The sequence below is a fragment of the Nothobranchius furzeri genome, chromosome 5, assembly GCF_043380555.1.
Source record: "Nothobranchius furzeri strain GRZ-AD chromosome 5, NfurGRZ-RIMD1, whole genome shotgun sequence".
Taxonomy (NCBI): domain Eukaryota; kingdom Metazoa; phylum Chordata; class Actinopteri; order Cyprinodontiformes; family Nothobranchiidae; genus Nothobranchius; species Nothobranchius furzeri.
The window spans coordinates 55,347,771-55,360,373 of record NC_091745.1 but is presented as its reverse complement, the minus strand read 5'-3'; the positions used below and the strand labels follow the sequence as shown (position 1 = coordinate 55,360,373).

At 46.7% G+C, this 12,603-nt stretch overlaps 1 protein-coding gene across 1 annotated transcript in view; it reads right to left on the bottom strand.

Moving 5' to 3' along the window:
- LOC107378934 (myelin basic protein) overlaps positions 1-324 on the bottom strand; it is a 96,498-nt gene extending 96,174 nt beyond the window's left edge. Inside the window, exon 1 of the mRNA XM_015949439.3 lies at positions 106-324. The gene's annotated coding sequence lies outside the window, so the exon portion shown is untranslated. The remainder of the gene's footprint in view (positions 1-105) is intronic.
- Positions 325-12,603: the final 12,279 nt, after the last annotated feature.

Below are 12,603 nucleotides of genomic sequence, written 5' to 3'. Positions count from 1 at the left end.
CGTAACCTCCGGACGTGAAAATAAATCCACAATAAAGCAGCAGTACCGTACCCACCGTTGGTGCGTGCGTGTGTGTTTATATGATGAGTTTGAATGTGCACGTACCCTTCTTCTCCGGTTAGTCTGTGTCAAATGCATCCACAGCAGCGGATCCTGGACTGGATGTAACACACTGACAGTCTTCTTTCAGCAGATTTCAACACTGTTTACAGCCTCGAAATTATCGCCTTTTCCGCCTCTTTCTGATTCGCTACGTTCAGCAAAGTGTCTCTGTGTCTAAAATAAAAACAAATAAGAATGAAAACAACGCATCCGCGCTTCCTGATTGAGGTGCAGTGGCGGTGATGATGTTTGCGAGGGGTGGGGCGGAATGCAGCTTTAGGTCCGCCAAGAAATGTTGGTTTCAGAAGCACGTTGGTGCACGTCTCTGTGCATGACTGCTAGCCTCGTGGTTTGGGGCTACAGCAGGGTCTGTGTGTTTTGTTAGGATCTGACAGCAGAGTTCAGTGTGGCTCAGGTGGGGACTCTTACCTGCTGCTTCATGCACATGGACACCAGCAGGATTATGATCAGAAGAAGGAAATCACAGCTGTGGCTTTCAGGATCTGCATTCAGAGCTCTGTGAAACTGCTCTACTTGGAATTAGCTTCAAAGTACAAGCAGCTTACCAGGAATCCCCAGTACTAAGAGTCTTTAAAAAGCTGTACCAAACCCCGTCCCCGTGTGAGGTGAATTATGAGGGTGAATTGTGTCTTTATTTTACATTTATTAGGACTCCTGGCTCATTTGCAATTGGTTCAACTTCAAAGTAAAAGTATGTTGTGTGTGACTTACCCAGAGCTCCCAGAGGAGAAGGTGCTTTTCTCACAACTGCAAGCCTTAAGATCAAAAGAAACACCAAATCAAAACCCTTTAAAGTGACAATGTGTAGTTTTTACCGTTCTGTAAAAATATCCATTGAAATGTTGAAAATGAATAAAATGATGTCCATTTGTTGAAAAATATTGGCAACTTTGTAATATATAACCCCAAAAAAGTGCATAGGGCACGGGACTATTGTCTTTGGGGATGCCATAATAGACACCATATCTTCTGGCCGGCTTGGGGTACTGCGCCTGTCAAGGACATCACACTATGTTTATGTTTATTTATTTGGCAGGCGCTTTTATCCAAAGCGACTTACAATTTATAACCTATAGGGCATGTTGTGATCTGTGGGGGAAACCGGAGTACCCGGAGGAAACCCACGCATGCATGGGGAGAACACGCAACTCCACGCAGAAAGGCCGCAGCCGAGTTTCGAACCTGCAACCTTCGTGCTGCGAGGCAACAGTGCTAACAACTGCGCCACCATGCAGCCCATAGATGATTGGCTGGACGTATGACTTATGGAAGTTATGTTACCATGTTCTAAGACATTTAGGATGTAAGAAACATGAGTTTGATAACAAAACTGCTGAAGTCTTTTTTAAAAACATGTGTGAAAGAACAGAATCAGAATATATTTTGGCCAAGTGGTATTGTCATAGTATGATGACGCCATAGCCGAGCAGATCCGGAAACTACAAAGCCAGAAAACTACAATTGGTATAACATTTTCTCAATGGAATTAACTGAATGTCAATCCTCTCCATCTTCATCATGCACTCCTCTCCATCTTCATCATGCACTAACACTTCCACCTGTAAAAAGGCATAGTTTCGCACTCAGCCATCCATCCATCCCTCCATCGATTTTCGGCCGCTTATCCAGGGTCGGGTTGTGGGGGCAGTAGCCTAAGCAGGGAGGCCCAGACTTCCCTCTTCCCAGCCACTTGGACCCGCTCCCCCGGGGGAATCCTAATGCCTGATTCATGCTTCTCCGTCAGCTCCAAAAGAGACAGACACGCACGCACGGACGGAGATGTTTTGCCCTCATACTTCTCCATCTCCTGGAGAGTGTTGCAAAGCAATTCCCCACCAGGACAACAGAGGGCGTAGCGCTATTCTGTGGTATCCTGTCATGTATCCGGTCCAAGATAGTGTGTTTATATTGTGTGTTTTTTGTAAATAAGAGACTTTTTAACACAGACAAATTTGTCTCTCATTTTCCTCCAACTCTTCATGTGCTCGCCACCTCTAAACCCACGTTTCCTGTCATTTCCGTCCACAAATAAAACGCTTGCTGCACATCTTTTCACTCCTCCAGTCACGAGGAATTAAATGTTTATGTTTTTAGAGTTTTTTTGCAAGGTATTCTTCAAGCTGCTCCATGTTTGCCACTAGTTATCCTTGGCTCTCTTTATGTTTTTGAGGGTGCAATGGCGGCGGTGTAAACAACAGCGTCGTCCTGACCAATCACAAGCTTGCATTGTCCGTCTCGACGGACGAATGTTTAGAAAAGAGAGCTCGACTCCGTTCGTCCTTGTGGAGCTCTCCAGCAGGCCCGCAAGGACGGATAATGGTGTTGTGTGTCTCTGCACTGACGCAGATGGAGAAGCATGAATCAGGCTTCTGGCATTCCTTGACCAGCCGTGAGACATAGTCCCTCCAGCATGTGCAGGGTCTTCCTTTAGGCCTTCTCTCCGTTGGACATGCCCGGAAAACCTCACCAGGGAGGCATCCAGGAGGCATCCTTACCAGATGCCCAAGCCACCTCTACTGGCTCCCCTTGATATGGAGGAGCAGCAGGTCTATCCTGAGCCCCTCCTGGATGATCGAGCTTCTCATCCTATCTCTAAAGGGAGAGCCCAGCCACCCTTCGGAGAAAACTAATTTGGGCTGCTTCTTATGGTCACTACCCAAAGCTCGTGATTATATTTGAGGGTAGGAACGTAGATCGACCGGTAAATCGAGAGCTTTGCCTTCTGGCTCAGCTCTCTCTTCACCATGACAGATTGGTGCAATGCCCGCAGGACTGCAGACACAGCACCAATTTGCCTGTCGATCTCACGCTTCATCTTTCCCTCACTCGTGAACAAGACCTCGAGATACTTAAACTCCTCCACTTGGGGCAGGACCTTGTCCCTGACCCTGGAGAAGGCATTCTACCCTTTTACGACTCAAGATCATGGTCTCGGATTTAGAGGAGCTGATTCTCATCCCAGCTGCTTCACACTTGGCTGTGAACTGCTCCAATGAGAGCCGGAGATCATGTTCTGATGAAGCCAACAGGACGACAGCAACTGCAAAAAGCATAGACTTAATCCTTAGGCTACCAAAACAGATCCCCTCAACACCTTGGCTGTGCCTAGAATTGGTGACAAAGGGCAGCCTTGGCAGAGTCCAACTCTCACCGGAAACAAGCTAGACTTACTGCCGGCAATGAGGAACAAGTTCTGACACCAGCCATACAGGGACCTAACAGCCTGCATCAGAGGGCCTGGTACCCCAAACTCCTGAAGTACCCCCCAGAGGGCCCCCCGAGGACACAATCAAATGCCTTCTCCAAATCTACAAAAAAATTGTTGATTGGTAGGGGAAACTCCCACGCACCCTGTAGGACCATCCAAAGGGCATAGAGCTGGTCCAGTGTTCCACGGCCAGGACAAAAACCAAATTTCTCTTCCTGAATCCGAGGTTCGACACTCTGCTGGACCCTCCTCTTCAGATCAGCGGAATGGACTTTGCTAGGGAGGCTCATAAGTGTGATCCCCCTGTAGTTGGAACACACTCTGCGGTCCCCCTTTTTAGATAGGGGGACCACCACCCTGGTCTGCCAGTTCAGTGGAATTGCCCATGATGTCCTTGTGATATTGCAGAGCCACGTCAGCCAACACAGTCCTACAACATCCAAAACCTTAAGGAACTCTGGGCAAATCTCATCCACCCCCGGGGCCTTGCCACTGAGGAGCTTTTTGACAACCTCATTGATCTCAGCATCAGAGATTGGAGATCCCAACCCAAAGTCCCTGGAATCTGCTTCCTCACTGGAAGACGTGCCGGTGACAATGAGGAGGCCTTAGAAGAATTCTGCCCACCGATCCACAACGTCCCAAGTTGAGGTCAGCAACACACTGTCTCCATTATAAACAGTGTTGTTAGTACACTGCTTTCCCCTACTGAGGTGCTGGATGGTGTACCAGAATCTCCTCGAAGCCGTACGGAAGTCTTGTTCCATGGTCTCACCGAACTCCTCCCATGCCCGGGTTTTTGCCTCTGTGACCACCCGGGTTGCATTCCGCTTGGCCTGCTGGTACCCATCAGCTGCCTCTGGAGACCCACAGGCCAAAAAGACCCTATAGGATTCTTTCTTCAGCTTGACGGTATCACTAACCGTCAGTTTCCACCAGCGGGTTTGGGGATTGCCACCATGACAGTCACGACAACCCTGCAGCCACAGCTCTGGTCAGCCACCTCAACAATGGAAGTATGGAACATGGCCCACTCGGACTCAATGTCCCCTGTCTCCCCTGGAACATTTAGAAAGTTCTGTCGGAGGTGAGAATTGAAACTTCTTCAGACAGGAGACTCCATCAGATATTTCCAGCAGACCCTCATAATACGTTTGGGCCTGCCAGGTCTGACCGGCATCTTCCCCCACAATCGAAGCCAACTCACTATCAGGTAGTGGTCAGTTGACAGCTCCAACCCTCTCTTCACTCGAGTGTTCAAGACATCAGATGAGATGACAACAAAATCGATCATCAAGCTGTGGACTAAGATTTCCTGGTGCCAAGACACCTTTATGTCTGAACGTGGTGTTCATCACTGACAATCTATGACGAGCACAGAAGTCCAATAACAAAACACTGGTCAGATTCAGATCGGGGGGCCGTTCTTCCCCACCACACCTCTCCAGATCTCACTGTTGTTGCCCACATGAGCGTTAAAGTCCCCCAGCAGAATGAGGGAGTCACCGGAAGAAGCATTTTCCAGCAACCCCTCCAAGCATAGGCGTCATTTTAACCGGGGACGCCGGGGACATGTCCCCGGCAAAATTTGTGATTGGCAGCTGTGTCCCCCCCACTTTCAAAAACGCCTGCTGATGAGGATTTTTGTTTTACCAGCTCAGATCTTATCAGGGGTCGGCAACCTATTCCCATCAAAGAGCCATTATTACCCGTTTCCCACGGTAATTTTGGACGGACCTTAATAAGCAGCGACTTAAGTGAAGCAGGCAGGTCGCGCTAGAAATTTTAGTTTAAAAAGACGTCATAAATGTGTTCCCCCGTCATTTTTATTTATAAAATATGAAGTAAAAACTCACAATTTAATTTTCATTCATTTGTCATTAATATTTAGTCTACACCCGTGCGTTAAGTGGACCATCTTCCAGTAAACGCAAAGCATCCAGTCCACCTCTCCAAATGCGTAAAATGTGCATCAGCCGCTAGTTAGGCGCGCCGCGTGCACCATCAGCTGATCAGCCCAGACAAGAGCAGAGCAAATAGAGAAAGAATAGAGGATAATTCTGTCTGGATGTGGATGGAGATTACATTTTACAGCAGCCTGATCATCATTTAAATACGTAAACCATCACCTGTCTTCTAGTCCATGCTATCAGCATTATTTTAATTGGTGTGTGTGTGTGTGTGCGTGTGTGTGTGTGTGTGTGTGTGTGTGTGTGTGTGTGTGTGTGTGTGTGTGTGCATGCGTGCGTGTGTGCATGTGTGTGTGTGTGTGTGTGTTTTCCGCTTCAAACACTGGTCTAACCAACCAGACCAGCGTGTCCAGTAACATATTAATGTTACAATTAAACAGTTTCACTTCATGTAGGCTAGGAACGTTTCACCTGCCGTGGCCCGACCGCTTCTGCTCCACATAAACTTTGTGCGTGATCAAATGTCTCTACGCGTCATGCGTCTCCATATTAGAGACGGGAACAAGCGCTGTTCAGCCAAAGTTTTATAATTTCATAAAAAGAACATTTTCCAAGTGACATATCCCTCAGAGAGACCGGGTATCCAGACTGTTTCAGTGGGAGGAAATCTTATCGCATGCACCGTGGTTCTGCACTGCGCTGGAACCCCAGATCTTCAGCTCACTGTCCACCGTGGGCGCTCCGAGCCGTGCTGAACACAGTGTCCAGTATAAAGCTCTGATGTTCTGATGGGAATATTTTACCTCCGCGATGTGCGTTAACGATTAAAATGTCAGCTCATCCATGCGCATCCGTGTGCGTCTGGGTAATTCTTTCAAACCAAGCAACATCCTTGAGTTCATCTGTCAAAATAAACAATCAAATGGAAATATATGTAACCTGCCGTTTAACTGTTTTGCCTTCCTGTGAAGATTGTTGCAAAGAGAAACAATTAAACTTGATTAACCCCAGAGCCACGCAGAGAACCATGCAGTGCGCATGCGGGAAGATTCCTCCCACTGAAGCGAGTGTTTTCCAAACCCTGTCTCTCAGAGAGACTTGTCACTTAGAAAATATTCCCTGATTATGAAACTTTGGCTGAATAGCGCTTGTTCCTGGCTCCAATGTGGCGACACATCCGGGAGCTGTCTGAGGAGAATCCCAGAATCTCACATCCTCTTCAGCTCATAAAGTTCCGATATGATTACGCACAAGCATGACCGGTCAACCACCGCAGACTGGGTTGGACCTGTTCAGGTTTACGCAGATAATCTTTACATTTAGAATTGGCATACAGGTGTAAAATTAATGCAGTAAAATATAAAGCATTTTATTTAAATATCCATTCATTATTTTATAAGCACAGACAGCCGCATCAGATGGATGGAAGAGCCGCATGCGGCTCCAGAGCCGCGGATTGCCGACCCCTGTGCTAGCCTACTTTATTGTCCCCAGCAATTTTTAAACCCCACTCAAGTGTATGGTTATTGTCCCCAGCAATTCTGAAAACAAACTGATGCCCTTGCCTCCAAGAACTCCAAAAAATGTTGAGTAGTTTGAGCTGCAGTTTGGTACATAAGCACAGACAACAGTTAGCACCCATCCCCCCGCATGTAGGCAGAGGGAGGCTACCCTCTCGTTCACCGGGTAAACCCCAATGTACAGGCACTAAGATGCGGGGCAACTAGTATGCCTAACCCTGCTTGGCGCCTCTCAGTGGGGGCAACTCTAGAGAGGTAGTGTCTGGCCCCTCTCAAGGAAACTGGTTTCAGAGCCAGAGCCATGTGTCTAGGTGAGTCCAACTATATCTAGTCAAAAACTCTCAACCTCACACACCAACTCAGGCTCCTGCCCCACCAGGGAGGTGACATTCCACTTACCGAGAGCCAGCTTCTGTAGCTGAGAATCAGACTGCCAAGGTCCCCACCTTCGACTACCACCCATCACACATTGCACCCGACCCCTTTGGCGCTTCCCACAAGCGGTGAACACATGGGAAGTTCAAGTTCTCACTCAGCGTTGAACCCAATTGGGTTTTGGAGAGTGAGGGACCTATCTAACATAGCGGAAAAGCAGTTACTACTACTACTACTACTACTACTACCACCAAACTTTATTTATATAGAGCCTTCACATGGCCCAAGGACCAAACAAAGCGCTGCACAACAGAAATGAACATAAAGAAATAAAAAAATATAAAACCATTTAAAAACCAACAAAAACATGTAGATAAAATTTAGGTTGGGGAGCAAAAACTGCAAAGCCACCCATTAACGAGACTCGTTTTGAGTAAAAGCCAAAGAATAAAAGGGTGTTTTCAGATGGCTCATAAAATTGCCGAGCGCGGTGGCCTGTTTGTCACATGTAGGTAGCTCATTCCAGAGCCTCGGCCCCAGTACCGAGGCAATGGCAAGCATTTTGTAGATCCAGTTTGGTGAAGATCTGGGCCTCTCTAAGGTACTCAAAGGCGGACTGTAAAAGAGGCAAGGGGTAAGTATTGTGAACCGTTATACTGCTCAAACCCCTGCAATCGATACAGGGTCATAGATCCCCATCTCGCTTGCCCACAAAGAAAATCCTGCTCCTGCAGGTGATGAGGATGGGCAAATGATCCCAACCTGCAGACCCTCCTGTATGAAACCCTCCATGGCTGCCGTTTCAGGGATGGCCTTTAGGCAGCTGAGTACCAGGCAGAAGATCTACAGCACAGTCATAAGGTTGATGGGGGCGGCAGGTTCTTAGCTCGAGCCCTGTCGAACACCGCAGTCAAGTCAGTGTATTCAAGGGGAATGTCACAGATATCAGGTGGTTCTGAAGGAGGTGGGTTAGAAACAGGGCACACAGTGGCAGCAGATAAGCAGTTCAATAAACAAAAGGGACTCCATGTTAACACGCGACCAGAAACCCAGTAAATATGGGGACAGTGTTTACATAACCACAGATAACCTAGGATAACGGGGGCACCAAGGAGTCAACTACAAAAAAACTCAGCATTTCTGTATGGTTCCCAGAGACAGTAACTTTAATGGGCACAGTGCGAGCAGTAACTTCATGAATAAGGGATCCATCTACTGCATGGATGAGTAAGGCAGGTGACACAGACACGTGTGGAATTAAAAGTTTGCTTACCACTGCCTGAGACATCAAGTCGTCATCAGAACCAGAGTCAATCAGAGTCTCATATTCACCTTGCTCAGAACCAATGATCACCAGCAACCTGGTGGCTGGCCTCGAGGGCGGAGAGAAAGAGGAAACCCGGCCCGCCAGCTGCCCTCCCGCTAGTGAGCCCCGGCATTTCCCGGACAGTGGCGAACCAGATGACCGGGTCGTGCGCAGTACAAACACAGGCCCTCTCTCATACGTCTCTGTTGTCCCCCCCGGGAGTGTCTCCCTACACCCAGCTGCATGGGCTTCGTGGTAGGCGGAGCCATGGGCGAGGAGCTGCCGCTGAGGCGAGGGGAGCTCACAGGGGTCGGAGGAAGATGAAATGAAGAAGCCAGGGGACGGTACTCGTAACGGGAACGCTCCATCCTCCGTCAGTCGATGTGGGTGGCCAGATGGATCAGCTCCTCAAGCTCCTCCGGTACTTCCCTTGTGTCCAGCTCGTCCTTGAGTACGCTGGAGAGTCCCTGAAGAAACACGTCGACCAGTGCATCATCAGGCCAACGGGTATTTGCCACCAGTGTCCGGAACTCCACTGCGTAGGCCAACAAGCTACGTCCTCTCTGTCTGAGCCAGAGCAGCTCAGACGTGGCAATTCGGTGAGAGGTGGTTGGATGAAACACTGTGAAGTGTTGGTTGGAAAATGCCCGGAAGGAGCGAACGATCTCCGGTCCTCGGTCCCACTCTGCCAGCCCCCACCTCTTGGCCCCTCCTGTCAGGAAGCTCATAGCAAAAGACACCTTGCTTTGCTCCGAAGATAATTCACTGGGATTAAACTCAAAATGAAGCCTGCATGAGGCAAGGAACGTCCGGCAGTCCTCTGCGGTACCATCAAAAGGCTCAGGGGGACCCAAATGAGCCTGTTGAGATGGCGTGGGAGCTTGTTCCAATCTGGCGAGACGCCCATGAAGTTGCTGCATTCCAGACATGCAGCTGCGCATCTCCTGGACCAACGGAGAGACCGCCTCCTACTGCCAAACCTTCCTCTGCCGAAGGTAAGGGAACTTTGTGGGCCTGAGTTCCTCCTGCTGGGTTGGACATTTTGGTGGCATTGTAATGTCACTGTGGGGTTCAGGCAGTAACCCAATCACAGGAATAACAAGCCTTGGTTCTGGTTCAGGGTTTTTTAATAACCAAAATTTACCATACACAGTGGGAAAAACTAATCAGAAGTAACAAGCACGAAGGCACACTGGCTCTATCAACTAATACAGAAAAGACCACGCAACACTGAGGGCTGGAAAACAGTGGCTTAAGTATGGGTGGTAATTGGGCAATTGCAGTCAGCTGCTACACTCTGAAGAAGCCCACGGGGGTGGGGGGGGGGGGTGTACCTGGAAGGAGATGCAGCTGACCTGCACAAAACACAGAAACAGAGATGATCAGAAAACCAGTAGCAGAAACCAAAACCTGAATAAAAAGGAACATCTAATAACACAAAGTGGAATACTGCCATTGAAAACAGCGCCTATTGTAAAAATAATCTGAGTATGATTTATGTTAACAGTATTTTCTACATATTTTTTGTTATTTTACATTTTATGGTTCATTAATTCACCTGAAAGAGTACCATTTACTTCTGCTGGAAGTCCCCCAGGCTGCACTGGAGACTGATGAAAAGGGGTGTGTGAACTATTAATTGCAACCAACTGTACTTGCTCCATAACCAGAAGGGAGGAGGTGGCATCAGGAGGGGCTACGCTGCGCCGTCGGTGCTAGGGAGGAGGTAGTGGTGGAGTGTGGACCTCTGGGCGCTGCGGCATGGAGCCTTCAGGCCCACCAGAAGAGAGGTGGCATCAGGTGGGAGGACACTGCTCCTGTTCTTTGATTTGGAGCACCAGGATGTCCCAGGCATAGAGACACAATGCTGGATTCTCTCTGGTTGGTATGTACTGCCACAGGAGAGGTGTTGAGATGCAGACCCATCGGCAGCTGAGTGAAGCTCAGAAAGCAGAAAGATTCTTAAGACCTTTATTAATGGTCAAGACTGGAGTGCAGGAACAACGAGGGCGCCGAACCCAGCGTGGTTACGCCGGCCCAGCCCAGCGGTACCGGGCCTGACGCGGTTCCATCGGCCCAGCCCAGTTCCGCCGACGGGGCAACACCGACTCCGGCGGGGTCCTGCTGAGCCAGGCCCAACAACATTCATCGCGTCGCGGTGAGCACGGAACCAGAGGACGACGGTTGCAGGTGAGAGGAAGAGATGCCAGGAGGACGAGCCGGTGGACGAGGTAAAGAAATGGCCACAGAAGACCTGGAGGAGATCAAACGATCTCTGAACTTTATGTCAGGTGAACTGTCAAAAGTAACATCGCAGCAGGATCGATTATTGAGACTGATGGAGGAGGTGAAGGAGCTTAAAATACTGTTAACTGAAAAAGATAAGAAGATTTCAGCCTTAGAGCAAAGAGATGATGAACTTGAACAATATACAAGACGAGAGGATTTGGTGATAATGGGACTAGAAACCCGACACAGAAGCTACGCAAAAGCAGTAGCAAATCATGACTCAGCAGAAGAAGCTTCAGACAAAGAACTTGAGACACTAGAGCAGCAAGTTGTTACTTTTCTGCACAGCAAGAACATAACTATTCAAAGAGATGCTATATCAATATGTCATGCACTGCCAAAAAATTTGAGAAAGCTAAACCAACTATTGTTGTAAGGTTTACCAGCAGAAAACAAAGAAACAGCGTTCTGTTACAAGCAAACAAGCTTAGAGGCACCAATGTGTACATAAATGAACATTTAACCAAAAATAAAATGGGACAATAGCTAGAGAGGCACGGATGCTAAAAAAGCAGAAAAAAATTGTAGCTACATGGACAAGGAACGGGAGTGTATGGATCAGAGAACAAGAAGGGTCACAGGCTAAGATAATAAAGGAGCTGGGAGAACTGGAAAAATTTAATAAACAGTGAAAGTTGGAAGAGGGATGTAGAATCAAGTAAAATCTCATATAGCATCACATAAATAAGATAAAAGTAAACCACAACACAAGCATATGGACATAAAAACAAATACTTATGAGGAACTAGAATACAAGATATATGACCCTGGAAAGGAACTAGAAAATAATTTGTACACACATATGAATAATAAATGTGAATATTTTAGTGAACAAGAACTAAGGGATTCAGTTTTGACAGAAGGTACACTCTCGATCATTCACTTCAATAGTAGAAGTTTGTATTGCAATTACTCTAAAATATTGGATTATTTAACACTAAATAAAAAACCATTTCAAATCATTGCTATAACAGAAACATGGTTAAAAGAAGGAGATGAGGAGGAGGTACAAATAGAGGGGTATGAAATGTACTTTATGAATCGGAATAATAAAAGAGGAGGTGGTGTTGCACTGTATGTATGTCACACTTTAAAAAGTAAAGTCATTCATAACATGTCAACAGCCATCCAAGATGTCATGGAAATGATCACTATTGAAATAATCTCTCAAAAGACAAAACACATAATAATAAGTTGTATCTATAGAGCGCCTGGATCTTGTGTAGAAACATGTACAAATACAATTACTGAGATGTTGAGTGGAATCTGTAACAAGGATGTATTTCTCTGTGGGGACTTTAATGTTGATCTGGAAAATGTAAACAATTCAAAGACAGCAAACGACTTCATAAATTCAATGTATCTACTAGGTCTGTTTCCTCTCATAACCAAACCAACAAGAATTGATGCGCATAGCTCAACTATTATAGATAATATATTTACTAATGCTTCAGAAGGGATAGAGAGAAGTGGAATAGTGATGACTGATATCAGTGATCATCTGCCAATTTTCACAGTCTATAAAAATCACCAGATCAAAAATCAACAAAAAATGGAAAAACTTATAAGGGACAGGTCACAAAACGCTATAGACGCACTAAAAAGAGACCTGGAACAACAAAACTGGGAAGAAGTATATGTTGATGATGTAAACATGGCTTACAATTCTTTTATAGGAATATTATGTAGTCAATATGACAAAAACTGTAAAACAAAAACTCAAACACAAAGAGGGAGGATGAACAAACCATGGATGACAAAAGGGCTGCTGAACGCCTGTAAGAAAAAAAATACATTATATAGATGTTTTTTAAAACTAAGAACAAGTGAAGCAGAAAGGAAATACAAAAAATATAAGAATAAATTAGTTTC